The following is a 12,410-nucleotide window of genomic DNA, read 5'->3' as shown; positions in this document are numbered from 1 at the left end:
GAAAGAAAGAACAAAACTCTTCAGGAGATGGCTCGCACCATGATGCAAGAATCAAGTATGGCCAAGCACTTCTGGGCAGAAGCAGTCAACACTGCATGCTATATCCAGAACAGAATCTCCATTAGACCAATTCTGGAGAAGACTCCTTATGCGCTATGCAAAGGAAGACAACCTGATATCTCTTACTTCCATCCCTTTGGGAGTACTTGCTACATGCTCAACACAAAGGAGCAATTGGGTAAATTCGATTCTAAAGCTTTAAAATGCTATTTTCTTGGTTATTCTGAAAGATCTAAAGGGTTTAGAATTTATAATATTGTCCCTCAAACTGTTGAGGAATCTATCCAAATTAGATTTGATGACAAGCTTGGCTCAAAAAAGTCAAAGATGTTTGAAAGATTTGCAGATCTCAGCATTAATCCATCGGAAGCAGATCAACCAAAGAACAGCCTAGAGGATGCTGCTCCAGAGGCAGAAGCATCAGAAGATGCTCCAACAACTTCTGATCAACTTCAGAAGAAGAAGAGAATAGCTGCCTCTCATCCAGAAGAACTGATTCTTGGCAACAAAGATGCTCCTGTCAGAACGAGGTCCATGCTCAAATCTTCAGAAGTGACTCTTCTGAGTCTGAAGGGACTTGTATCTCTCATTGAGCCCAAATCAGCTGATGAAGCTCTTGAAGATAAAGGCTGGATTCTGGCAATGCAAGAAGAGCTAGATCAGTTTACCAAGAATGATGTCTGGTCTTTAATGCCTAAACCCAAAGGTTTCGATGTCATAGGAACCAAGTGGGTATTCAGAAACAAACTGAATGAAAAAGGAGAAGTCACGAAAAACAAGGCAAGACTTGTAGCTCAAGGCTACAGTCAACAAGAAGGGATTGATTACATTGAGACCTTTGCCCCTGTGGCAAGGCTTGAAGCTATAAGGCTACTGATCTCATTCTCAGTGAATCACAACATAATTCTTCATCACATGGATGTCAAGAGTGCCTTCCTCAATGGCTACATTTCAGAGGAAGTGTATGTCAATCAACCTCCTGGATTTGAAGATGACAAGCTTCCAGAGCATGTCTACAAGCTCAAGAAGTCGCTCTATGGACTGAAACAAGCTCCCAGAGCTTGGTATGAAAGGCTTAGATTTTTTCTTCTGAAGAATGAGTTTGTAAGGGGTAAAGGTGACAACACTCTTTTCTGCAGAACCTATAAGGATGATATTCTCATAGTTCAGATTTATGTTGATGATATTATATTTGGTTCTGCTAATCCCTCTCTCTGCAAGGAATTCTCTAAGATGATGCAGGCTGAATTTGAGATGAGCATGATGGGAGAGCTCAAGTACTTTCTGGGAATTCAAATTGATCAACGACCAGGAGTCACTTATATCCATCAGAAGAAGTACACCTTGGAATTTCTGAAGAAGTTCAACATGAGTGACTGCAATATCTCTAAGACTCCAATGCATCCAACATGCATTCTTGAGAAAGAGGAAGTTTCGTCTAAGGTTTGTCAGAAGCTCTATCGTGGAATGATAAGCTCTTTTCTTTATTTAACAGCTTCCAGACCTGATATATTGTTTAGTGTAACACCTGGATTTACAGAGCAACTTAATTTCCGACTCACGCGTAGAATCAGTGTAAGCGTGACCAGAGTTTGCTGTTCGAGAAAGATTAATGAAGAAGAAAGTTCAGGAATTGCTTGAGGAATGTTTCATAGTTGTTTTAGGAATTAGTGCGAGTCGTCTGCACACCTGCCTTAGGGCGAAAGTGTCCAGAATAGGGTAATTTCGCTTTTAAAGCAACGTTTAAGTGAGGTTTCAAATCCTTGGGAAAATAATAAGTTCTCTTTATTTTTCCTTCGACCAGTGTTTCATTTCGGAACCCTAGACTGTACGCACGCTGGTATTCACTTCTCGGAAGTCCGACGACGCTAATTTCTTTGCTTCGAAACCCTAAATTCAATCACTGGATGAAGACTTTTTCTATTCGAAGCTTTTAACGAAGTTTCTTTCTGCGTTGCCAGATTTGTTTCGATGTTTCCAATATTTCTTCAGAACGAAGTTTTGTCGTCTGACCATCACAACAAAAAGTAGTTTTTCGGGACAGATTAACTTACACTGCTTTTGGGATTTTAGATATCGTTTTTCCCAAATGTTAGAGATTCGTTTTGAGTTCTGGAATTTTGTCGCTAGAATCTCTCTTAGAATTCATCAGTGAATGTGCTGCAAAAATCGGAATCGCTAAATTTTTATTTTCCTGCGATTTCACCTTCCTATAAATAGTTAAAAATTCAAAAATATCTTCATTTTCTTCCTTAGAGGCCGCGAGTTCAAGGAGAGGAAAGGAGAGAAAAAATTTCGCCGAAACTTGACCGATCTTCGCGCAGTTCGTTCCTACTTCAAGGTATCGAGGTAACAAGCTTGATTCTTACCTCTGATCACTGTTTCTACTGCGTTTCTTTAGCTATTTCTGTGCTCAAAGTTTCGAGCTTTTCGTAAAACTGTCCGTTTTTCCTGATTTTTCTGTTGGGGTATCTTTTGTATGTGCCCAAGAGCCTAGAACCTTCGCCGATATTCGCCGATTTTGATCGAGTTGTCAAGGATCTGAAAAACTGATTCAAAACCCTTTTTGGCGCACATTTCGAAACTTTAATGTCGAAAAGTCGCAATCCGATTTCGTCCCTTTAGGATTAGTTGTTACGAATGTCGTTAGGAACATCGCTGTCAAATTTGTTTTCCGAAGTGTTAACTTTGAGGTTTTGAGCTTTTATTTTGGACCAAAACGCCCCTGATTAGCCGTATTTCGATCCGATCGTCCGAAAATTTTTCCGAAAGTTTCTTTGCCTTAGTTTTACCCTAAAACTACCTTGTAAACAGATTAGATCGAAGAAAAAGAGCCGGAGCTTATTTCTCTTTATGGCCGAGAGCTATTTCAAGGGGGGGGAGTTTTTCGTTTTCGAAAACTTGTCTTTTCGTACCCGACTGTTGTATTCTGTAACGCTTTGTCTATCGTTAATTAGCTGTATTGTGATCGAGCTAATCGATTTTGTTTGGATTTTTGCTTTGTTTTCTCCGAGGTTCAGTTGAGGGAACTTTGGGTTTTTCAGAGCAAACGTGTGAAGGAAATTTAAACCACGAGGCTGGAGCAGCTGGAGGTTAGGGCAACTTACTATTAGCTATGACTGCATGATAGGCGTCGATAAATTCGACTTATGCTTTACTTTGATATTGATTATGATGATGAACTGATGTTATGATGTTTTCCATAACTTATGATGTTGAGATGTTATTGAATTGTGCGTTTTGACGCGACTTCGGAGTGGGGAGTCATTGAACTGGTGATATTTGATATTTTGAGTTGGGGGAAACAACCCTAGGCAAGTTCAAACGTGGGGTTTGAGACTTGGCCATTCGTTGGTATTCGTTGATATACTTAGACTTTCCCCGGGAAATTTCTTTTGGTGGGTTTTTGGAAAACTTAGAATGAATAGGATTTTGAAAACTAGAGACTTTGGGAAACTTAGACTTCAAGAACTAAACTCATAACTTGAATAATTTGATTCGAAACATTTTTATTAACGAATAAACATAGGAAAACAAAAGGGGAAAATAATTGCGAAAGACGGGGAAAAGTCGACTTTTGTTGTGGGTTTTTGGAGAATTGCTGGACCCCAAGGGGGGGGGGGTGAGCCACGGTGACGATTGAAAGTCACCGAGTACCTTAGTACTCTTGTTGTTGGAGTTGTGTTGTATTGACCGACACTAACTCAGGGTTTTGACATTGGGTCTTTTTGTTGGAGTTGTGTTGTATTGACCGACACTAAACTCTTGGGTTTTGAGATTGGGTTTTGGGCTAAACACTTGCGTTGGGAGGACGATTCGATGTTTGGCTAACCATATTGCATCATGCATCATGCGATGAAGAACGGGAATGCTTCATCAAGAGTGAAGAACGGGAATGCTTCACTAGTGAAGAACGGGAATGCTTCACGAAGGTTGGGGATTGCCTTCATCGAAGAACACCTGGGTGTATATCCGGCATAGCGGGCTGATCCGACTATGCATGGGTTTGTAAGCGACACCCGAGCGGAAATGGTTAAACACTAGGCCGGTGTTAGGACTGACTCGATGGTGCCCATCCCACTTGAACTATCCGGATCATATTGATTGCATTTCACGCATACATTCACTCTGACTAGAATTGTATGCTATTTGATTTATTGAAGCATTGTTCGAGCCATTAACATGCCAGGATTATATATATATTATATATATCAACATATATATCTATACCCCTGTCACATGTTGAGTGTATAACTACTTATTTCCGTGAGTTGACCCTAGCGCTTTGGCTTTGGTTTCATGTGTGTGTTTGGGCGGTCGGCCTGCTGCCAGATGTCGATGGCGGACTGGTTTTCGATGAGTTGGTGGACCGTCATGCCCCCACCGCTTGGGTGATCGATGTTGCGGGTCACCGAGCGACGTACCGGGGAAGGGTCATGGAGGACCGGACAGACGAGCGTGGACGTTTGACGAGGGGAGTGCTACGACGTATGGAGCTGAGCTTTGACTTGCCGCCTTCAGTTCGCTGTGGAACAGGTACGGGTCGAGGACAACCTGCACCACCTCCGACTTCATCTTCTTCTGATGACGAGGACCCAGCTGAGATCGAGCCTGATGTTGCTGCACCTGTTGCGCCACCTCCTGCTACTGCTATCGATCCTACCGACGTGGCGTCGTCCTCGAGGCTCGTGCAGCCGAAGAGGGAGTCTGTTGTCCTGTTGGTTAATCCGCAAGTGTACGAATACCTCCGGGTTTTAAATTATCGAACCACAGGGAATTGGTGTGGCAATTCAGTTTAAGATTCAAGTTTAAGGTTGAAAAGCAAGTAAAATTTAGTTTTAATAATTGGTTGTTTCTTGAGTTTGTAAAAGGACAAGTGATCGAGTAATAAAGCGATTGAAAAAGAGAGATGAGATTGCCTTGGGTTCTTGTTCAACTATTTCAGTTTTAGCAAACCTTCCTATTCAATTAATCCCGAGTCTCTCCTTGATGTTCTAGCCTAGATAGTCATCTATCGATGCCTCGTAAAGAAAACCCTTCCTAACCAATAGATAGGTTCAATTCCTTGATAACCTAAACAATTGCTAGAAGCGCTAAGCATACATATCAGGCCAACAAACCCCAACCCTTCCTCTATTCCTAGCAGCAAGTATAGAAGGAGTAATCTCACAACAAGTCTCAATTCTATAACAAACTATCGTTATGATTATAGAAATGCAACAAACAAACAAGTAAAATAAAACAAGACTTGGGTTGTCTCCCAAGCAGCCCTAAGTTATAGTCCTAGGTGGACTCTCCTTCCTTTGGTGTTAGGAAGGAAATTCCTTACCATCAATCTTCCTTCCATATGAACAAGGTAGGAACCTTGCACAAAACCTTTGGAACAATTCCTCCCAAGAGAGAGTTTCATCTAAACCATTGTACCAAATCCTTGCTCCCCCCTTCAAGGAGTGAGGGAAGAGCTTAATCATGAGCTCATCACTAGTCACACCTTCCATCTTTACAAGGTGACTAGCTTGAATGAATCGGGCCATGTGAGCTTGGAAATTCTCATCTTTAGACCCCCCATACTTGTTTTCACTAACAAGCTTGATGAGAGCTTTATTAAGCTCAACATCTTTTTCACTTACCTTGGGGGTCTCCTTTGAAGACCTGGACAAGCTTTTGATCATATCACAAACAAAACCATCATTAATGATAGTTTGCAAATTAGGATTGAAAACCGAAAATCTTACCTTGTCCTCACCAACTCTGAGAATGAGCTGACCCTTATCAACATCAATCTTAGCCCTACCAGTGGCTAAGAAGGGTCGGCCAAGAATGAGAGGAATCTTAGCATCCTCCTCCATGTCTAGCACCACAAAATCAACTGGGAACACGTACTTATCAACCTTAACCATCACATCTTCAATGATCCCATAAGGTGTTTTTAGGGATCGGTTCGCCATTTGTAAGGAGAGCATGGTCGGGGTGACCTCTCCTAAGTTCAGCCTTCTAAACATGCTAAGCGGCATCAAGTTGATGCTCGCTCCCAAATCACACAAGGCTTCAACAACAGTCAACCCCTCAATCTCCACTGGGATAGTAAAACTCCCGGGATCCCTTCTCTTCTTAGGCATTTTTCTTTGCAAAATGGCACTACACTCCTCGGTCATCATAATAGTTTCATCAACCTCACTCAACTTCCTCCTCTTATTTAAAATGTCCTTCATGAACTTAGCATAGATAGGCATTTGTTCCAAAGCATCGGAAAAAGGGATATCAATATGGAGTTTCTTAAAAACATCCATAAATTTTGAAAACTTTTTATCCGAATTCTTCTTAGCCAATGCTTTAGGAAATGGAACTTTGCTAAGTTCAGGAATAGGATCATTCATCACTCTAGTTTTAATAGGAACACTCACTTCCTCCTCAACTATCTTCTCACTTTTTTCTCCCTCTACTTTCTTTTTTAACTCATGTAACACTCTCCCACTCCTAGTGGTAACAACAGCAGAATTTTCTTGTTCGGGATTGGGGATAGTATCGGAAGGAAATTTACCTTGAGGCCTTTCGGCAATTTGCTTGGCTAGCTGGCCAAGTTGGTTCTCCAAGTTCTTGATAGCCGCCTCTTGGTTCTTATGGTTGTTGTTCATGCGGTTGATGCAACTCTCCAATAGCTCCTCTAAACTCCTCTTGCAATTCACCTTTCCAACAACTTGTGTTTGGACAAGAGGTTCATGATTTGAGGATGGAACTATGCTTCCTTGAGCTATAGCTTTGGCTTCATTGCTCTCAGCATTGTCAGTACAAAAGTTACTAACATGAGGTCCACCACAAGACTTGCACTCCACACAAGTCATTCTTGCACCAATAGCCTTGGTCTCCTTAATATGCATTCGAATCTCCGCCACTTGTTCGGTGAGTTGCTTGTTGGAGGCCAAGAGCTTGTCATAAGCTTCCACTTCAAACTTATTCCTTCGGGTTTGGCGATCATTTTCAGAGTTCATGGCTCTCGCTGCCATCTTTTCTACTCGCCATTTGAAGCCGCATCTAGGCCAAACCTCCAAGAGTATTGAAGACCATCATAAAATGTTGCAACCAATTCAGCTTGGGTGAGATTGTGTTGAGGACATTTCCTCAATAGCTTCTTGAAGCGCTCCCAAGCTTCATAGAGATTTTCCTCAGTGGTTTGCACAAAATTCATAATGTCCTTTTTCAGCTTCCTCAAAAAAGCTCTTGGGAGGAACCTTGTTGTGAATTTTTCTGCTAGGTCTTCCCAAGTAGTGATACTCCCTTGAGGTTGTGAATTCAGCCATTCCTTCGCTGCATCCTTCAAAGAAAATGGAAACAAGCTCAACCGAATTGCATCCGTCGGAACATTGTTCACACGGTAAGTGTTGCAATTCCGGATGAACCTCTCCATGTGAGCATGTGGATCTTCCAAAGTACCTCCACCATATTGGTTTTGGCTCACCAAGTTGATGAATGCCGGTCTCAACTTAAAGTTTCCCACTCCCTCGGGAAAGACAATGCTCCCGGGATAGTCATAACTCATGGTAGCCGGAGTGAGTTCCCGAAGAGACCGGTTGGCATTCTCAACTTCTTGTTCACATAATCGGAGGGTGATCCCCTCTTGGATTCTTGCCTCGATATGGGCTTGCATCTCCTCCTCCGTCATATGGCCACCCATGACGGTGTCTCTCTCGAGAGTAGCCTGAAAGTTTGATACTAAACAGAGAAAGATTAGTAGCACCAATTCTAGACAAGTTCAAAACAAAAATAAAACCACAAACTTAAAACTTAAACCAAAAACCACAAACAATTCCCCGGCAACGGCGCCAAAAACTTGTTGGTTAATCCGCAAGTGTACGAATACCTCCGGGTTTTAAATTATCGAACCACAGGGAATTGGTGTGGCAATTCAGTTTAAGATTCAAGTTTAAGGTTGAAAAGCAAGTAAAATTCAGTTTTAATAATTGGTTGTTTCTTGAGTTTGTAAAAAGACAAGTGATCGAGTAATAAAGCGATTGAAAAAGAGAGATGAGATTGCCTTGGGTTCTTGTTCAACTATTTCAGTTTTAGCAAACCTTCCTATTCAATTAATCCCGAGTCTCTCCTTGATGTTCTAGCCTAGATAGTCATCTATCGATGCCTCGTAAAGAAAACCCTTCCTAACCAATAGATAGGTTCAATTCCTTGATAACCTAAACAATTGCTAGAAGCACTAAGCATACAAATCAGGCCAACAAACCCCAACCCTTCCTCTATTCCTAGCAGCAAGTATAGAAGGAGTAATCTCACAACAAGTCTCAATTCTATAACAAACTATCGTTATGATTATAGAAAAGCATAAAGCTAGCATGCATTCAAGCTTGAAAGATAAAGCATAGAAGTGAGATTCAAGGGTTTACTCAGAACAACATGAATAGAAAAGGATTGATAGCTAAAACATCCAAAGTCTTACAAAGAACCCAAAGCAAAAGGGGTTTTAGCCAAGCATGGCTATAGAATCCATACAAGAAAGTAAAGATAAAACCTGGATCATAAGGCCTAGGGAAAGCTCCCAAAGCTTCAGAACTCAAGCTCTCTCTTCTAACTTATGTAAAAAGTTGATAAAAATGACAAAAGTTACAAAAGAAATGACAAAAAGTCTATTTATAGGCAAACAGGTCGAGTCTGGGCGCTCAGGCGCCAATTAAGCACGCCCGAGCGCCAATTCCAAGCCAAAACAAGCTCTCTGGAGGTAATTGGCGCTCAGGCGCTCAATCAGGAGCGCTCAGGCGCCAATTCCTTTCTAGCATTTTGTCAACATCGAATCAATTGGCGCTCAGGCGCTCAACACGAGCGCCTGAGCGCTCTCTACATGCTAGAAAGCCTCTTGACCTTCTTCTTAACTCCCCTTTAAGCCTCCCTTCAATTTTCCAAGCCTTTTGACCTTCTTTCTTCATCAGTTTTCAGACCTAGCTGCTTGGGAACAAAGCAAGGAAAATATCTAGGATTTCCAAGAGTTTATTAGCACAAAAGACCCTCAATTCAAGTAGAAAAGATATGAAAGTCTTAAACTTACTTAAAATGCATGAAAGGTCCCTATAAAACTATGAAATTACCAAAACAAAGTAGAAACACAAATAAAGATAAAAATGCATGAGAATGCATGAAACACTACATGAGACTCAACAAAAAGACTCAAAACAAACTAAGAAATGACCCTAAAAACACTACTAAACTAGGGTCATCATGTCCCATCTGCCTCACGTCTCTTTCCTTTCACTCCACCGCGCGGCTACCGTGTGGATCCCCTGGTTCAGGTGGTGGAGGAGGATGTTCTTACTGGAGAGGTGGATGTTGAGACGGGCTTGACTAGGACGGTGCGTAGGACAGTTAGGAGGGAGGTCGTAGACTTGGACACCGAGATGATTACGGTGGATTCCGACTCGGACTCCGACAGCAGTGGGGACAGCTACTCGCTGAGTGAGGAGGAGGAGGAGGAGCTATGAGCCGGACTGGGAGGGTAGGTTAGGTAGCGTCATTTTTTTGAGTAGAGCTCTAGTTCGTCTTACTTTTGGGACAGGGTAGGTTCCCGATGTGTGGTTCTTTTGATGAGGAATCACAGAGAGTCTGTCGGAGTATAGGGGTCTTTTGTTCAGGCCATTTTTGGAGCCGACTTTCTCTTGGATGACTGTACTTTTGATACTTTTACTTACATTACCGGTGCTGTATATATTTGCCTACGGGCACACTACTTTGGAGTCACTGCGAGTGCGCGTGACGTGGGAGTGCAGTTGAGGCTGTACATGTGTATATATTTGTATATCGGTTAGTTTAGTCGTTGGGTTATGTCTTTATTTTTCAATCGCTTTTATTAATTAAAACGAAAAAAAATTACCTGTTTTCCGCGTAAAGTTTATTTTTAGTTACTAAAGTGACACCTGGAAATCGGGGTGTTACATTGTGGTATCAGAGCTTAGTCGAGTCTTTCGGGAGTCTTTGGGGAATAGGTCTTCTGTGCTAGGTTGTGTGACTCTGCAAAGAGTGAAAATTGATTGTCTGCAGAACGATTTTTCGTTCTAATTGATTGCATTGTTACTTAATCATATGGAGTAGTGTTGGTGCTATCATACGATTTGGACTAATAATTTCTTGGGGGTAACAGACGATGGTGAACACGAATCAACTGGCGGAAATGATGGCCACTATGGCTCAAGCGATGACTAATCAAGCAAATGACAATGCTTTGAGGCGAGCTGCGGAGGAAGCGCGTGATCAACACCAGCGTCAGAGGAAGGTGACTCTGGATCAGAACAAGGGGTTGAATGATTTCAGGAGACAAGATCCACCTAAGTTTTCGGGAGGTACTGACCCGGACAAAGCGGATCTCGGGATTGAAGAAATAGAGAAGATCTTTGGTGTGTTACAGACTGCTGAGGGAGCCAAGGTGGGGATGGCAACCTTTCTGCTGTTGGGTGAAGCTGAGTACTGGTGGAGAGGCGCCAGATGTAAGACCTAGGTAAGATTAAGCGTTTAATTAATTAGATATTTATCGGCATAAGAGCGATAAGCGCGATTAAGCTTAAGATGATATGTTCTTTGTACCCTGTATGCTTTATATAAATTAAGTATTATTAATATTATTAGTATTTTCTCCCAAACTAGATAAAAAAGAAAGAAAGAAAACAAAGTAAAAAGAAAGAAAGAAAAAGATCACGTAAGGACCAATTCAATTTGTGGAAGAAGAATAGGAAATGATAAAAGAATAGTAAGAGACCAATTCAGTTTGTGAGGGAAGAATAGAAAATAAAAAGTAAAAGATAAGAAGAAGAATACTACGAAGTGTAAGAATAGATATATATGGATATCTAACTTGTTAACACTTCTACACTTGATCACTTAATTATGCTTAAAGTGATTTTAAACTATATCATATAGTTTCTCATAATTTTTGGTACAATAATATCTCATCCTTATATTTTTCTCTTAACTCTATGAGTTAAATCCTACACTATCCAAAATCATCTCATTATATATATATTTACCTTCATCACTAGTACCTTATTTTTATTTTTCTTCAACTTCTCCCTTGCGTGGCAGAGAACCACGGTCCCAAGGTGTCATTAAGCATGACACTTCCATTCCCATGCTGAATCATTTTTCTATTTAAGCATGACAATGCAATTCAAGTGCTGAGTCAATCGCTATTCTCTTAAAAGTCCTACACGTATGTAACTATCCTAACAGCTCATGATCTGTGTTTCCCTCGTAGACATCCAGTGCTTGCGATTTCTTCACCATTAAGTTTCATTATTTTATTAAATTTCAAAGCTTAAAAAAGGCAAACCAAGTCGTTAGTTTGAAATATCAACTTACTATGACTTGAAATGCTGAGAATGGAAAATACATGCCTTGTCCAACAAAAAATTAGTTTAGGCCGTGGGCACCAAAGTGTTTCTTCATTTTGGCGATACAAAGACTAAAGCACATTTTATCGGAACAAAGAGCTTAAGGAAAGCGAGCCGGTACGAGGGGCAAGGTCGTGATCGGTTTGAAGTCAGAACTTTGGGAGGAAAGCGGCGAAGGTGAGGGCACTTCGCTTCGGCTATTTACATTATTGAATATATTCTATGTGATTGTTATGAGCTATTCGCTTAGGCTATTTATATCATTGAATATATGTTATATGAGTGTTGTGAGAGCACTTTGATGCTAGCTACTTGATATAATGGCTTGTTGTGATGATGTCTATACTTCTATTGTGAATTTGATTATCTGTTGACGACATATTGTTTTTGTAACCGTAGGGTTTTTCTGAGTGTCGGTTAGAGGAGATTCTAACGATGTTTTTGATCTACTTAGGTTTTTGATTGAGAGGTTTTCTCAAAAAGTATTACACAGGGTGGGAGCTTTTATTTTCACCTATCAAAGTTTTCGAAAAAGAACAAACGTATTCATGATTTACTTATAAACTTCATCTAAAATAAATAATCGAACTGTACACATATTTTGAAAATTAAAAGAAAGTTTACTTGCAACGAAAAGCTTCTAAAGAATGAGAAAGATATTTTCAGAGGGGACTTCAATCAATTCTTTTTAGAAAAGAGAATTTCAATGGGGAACTTTATTTGATGATTTTTGAGAAAAGAAAGACGAGACTCGATGATACGGTTACTTGGAGTGGAGTGACCTGTCGTTGTGTAAACTTCTGTCACTTGGAGTGGAGTGCAACCGTTGATGTTGAATCTAGATTTGGTTTTCTAGTATGACCGTTTTCTTAGAGATAGACGTGAACACTGGAGAGGGTGTTCCCGTTTGTTTGGCTAACCATGATTCATATCATGCATGCATACATTTTGTCAGGATGGTGGAGTGGCCAT

The 12,410-nt window shown here is 40.9% G+C and overlaps 1 non-coding gene across 1 annotated transcript; it reads left to right on the top strand.

The window, feature by feature from the left end:
* Positions 1-7,157: 7,157 nt before the first annotated feature.
* On the top strand, positions 7,158-7,264 carry LOC130741530 (small nucleolar RNA R71). Its single transcript, XR_009020424.1, has one exon. It is a non-coding gene; the product is annotated as a small nucleolar RNA R71 (small nucleolar RNA).
* The last annotated feature ends 5,146 nt before the right edge of the window (positions 7,265-12,410 follow it).

Source organism: Lotus japonicus, chromosome 2, assembly GCF_012489685.1.
Source record: "Lotus japonicus ecotype B-129 chromosome 2, LjGifu_v1.2".
In the NCBI taxonomy this organism is placed as follows: domain Eukaryota; kingdom Viridiplantae; phylum Streptophyta; class Magnoliopsida; order Fabales; family Fabaceae; genus Lotus; species Lotus japonicus.
This window is presented reverse-complemented; position numbering and strand designations above follow the sequence as displayed.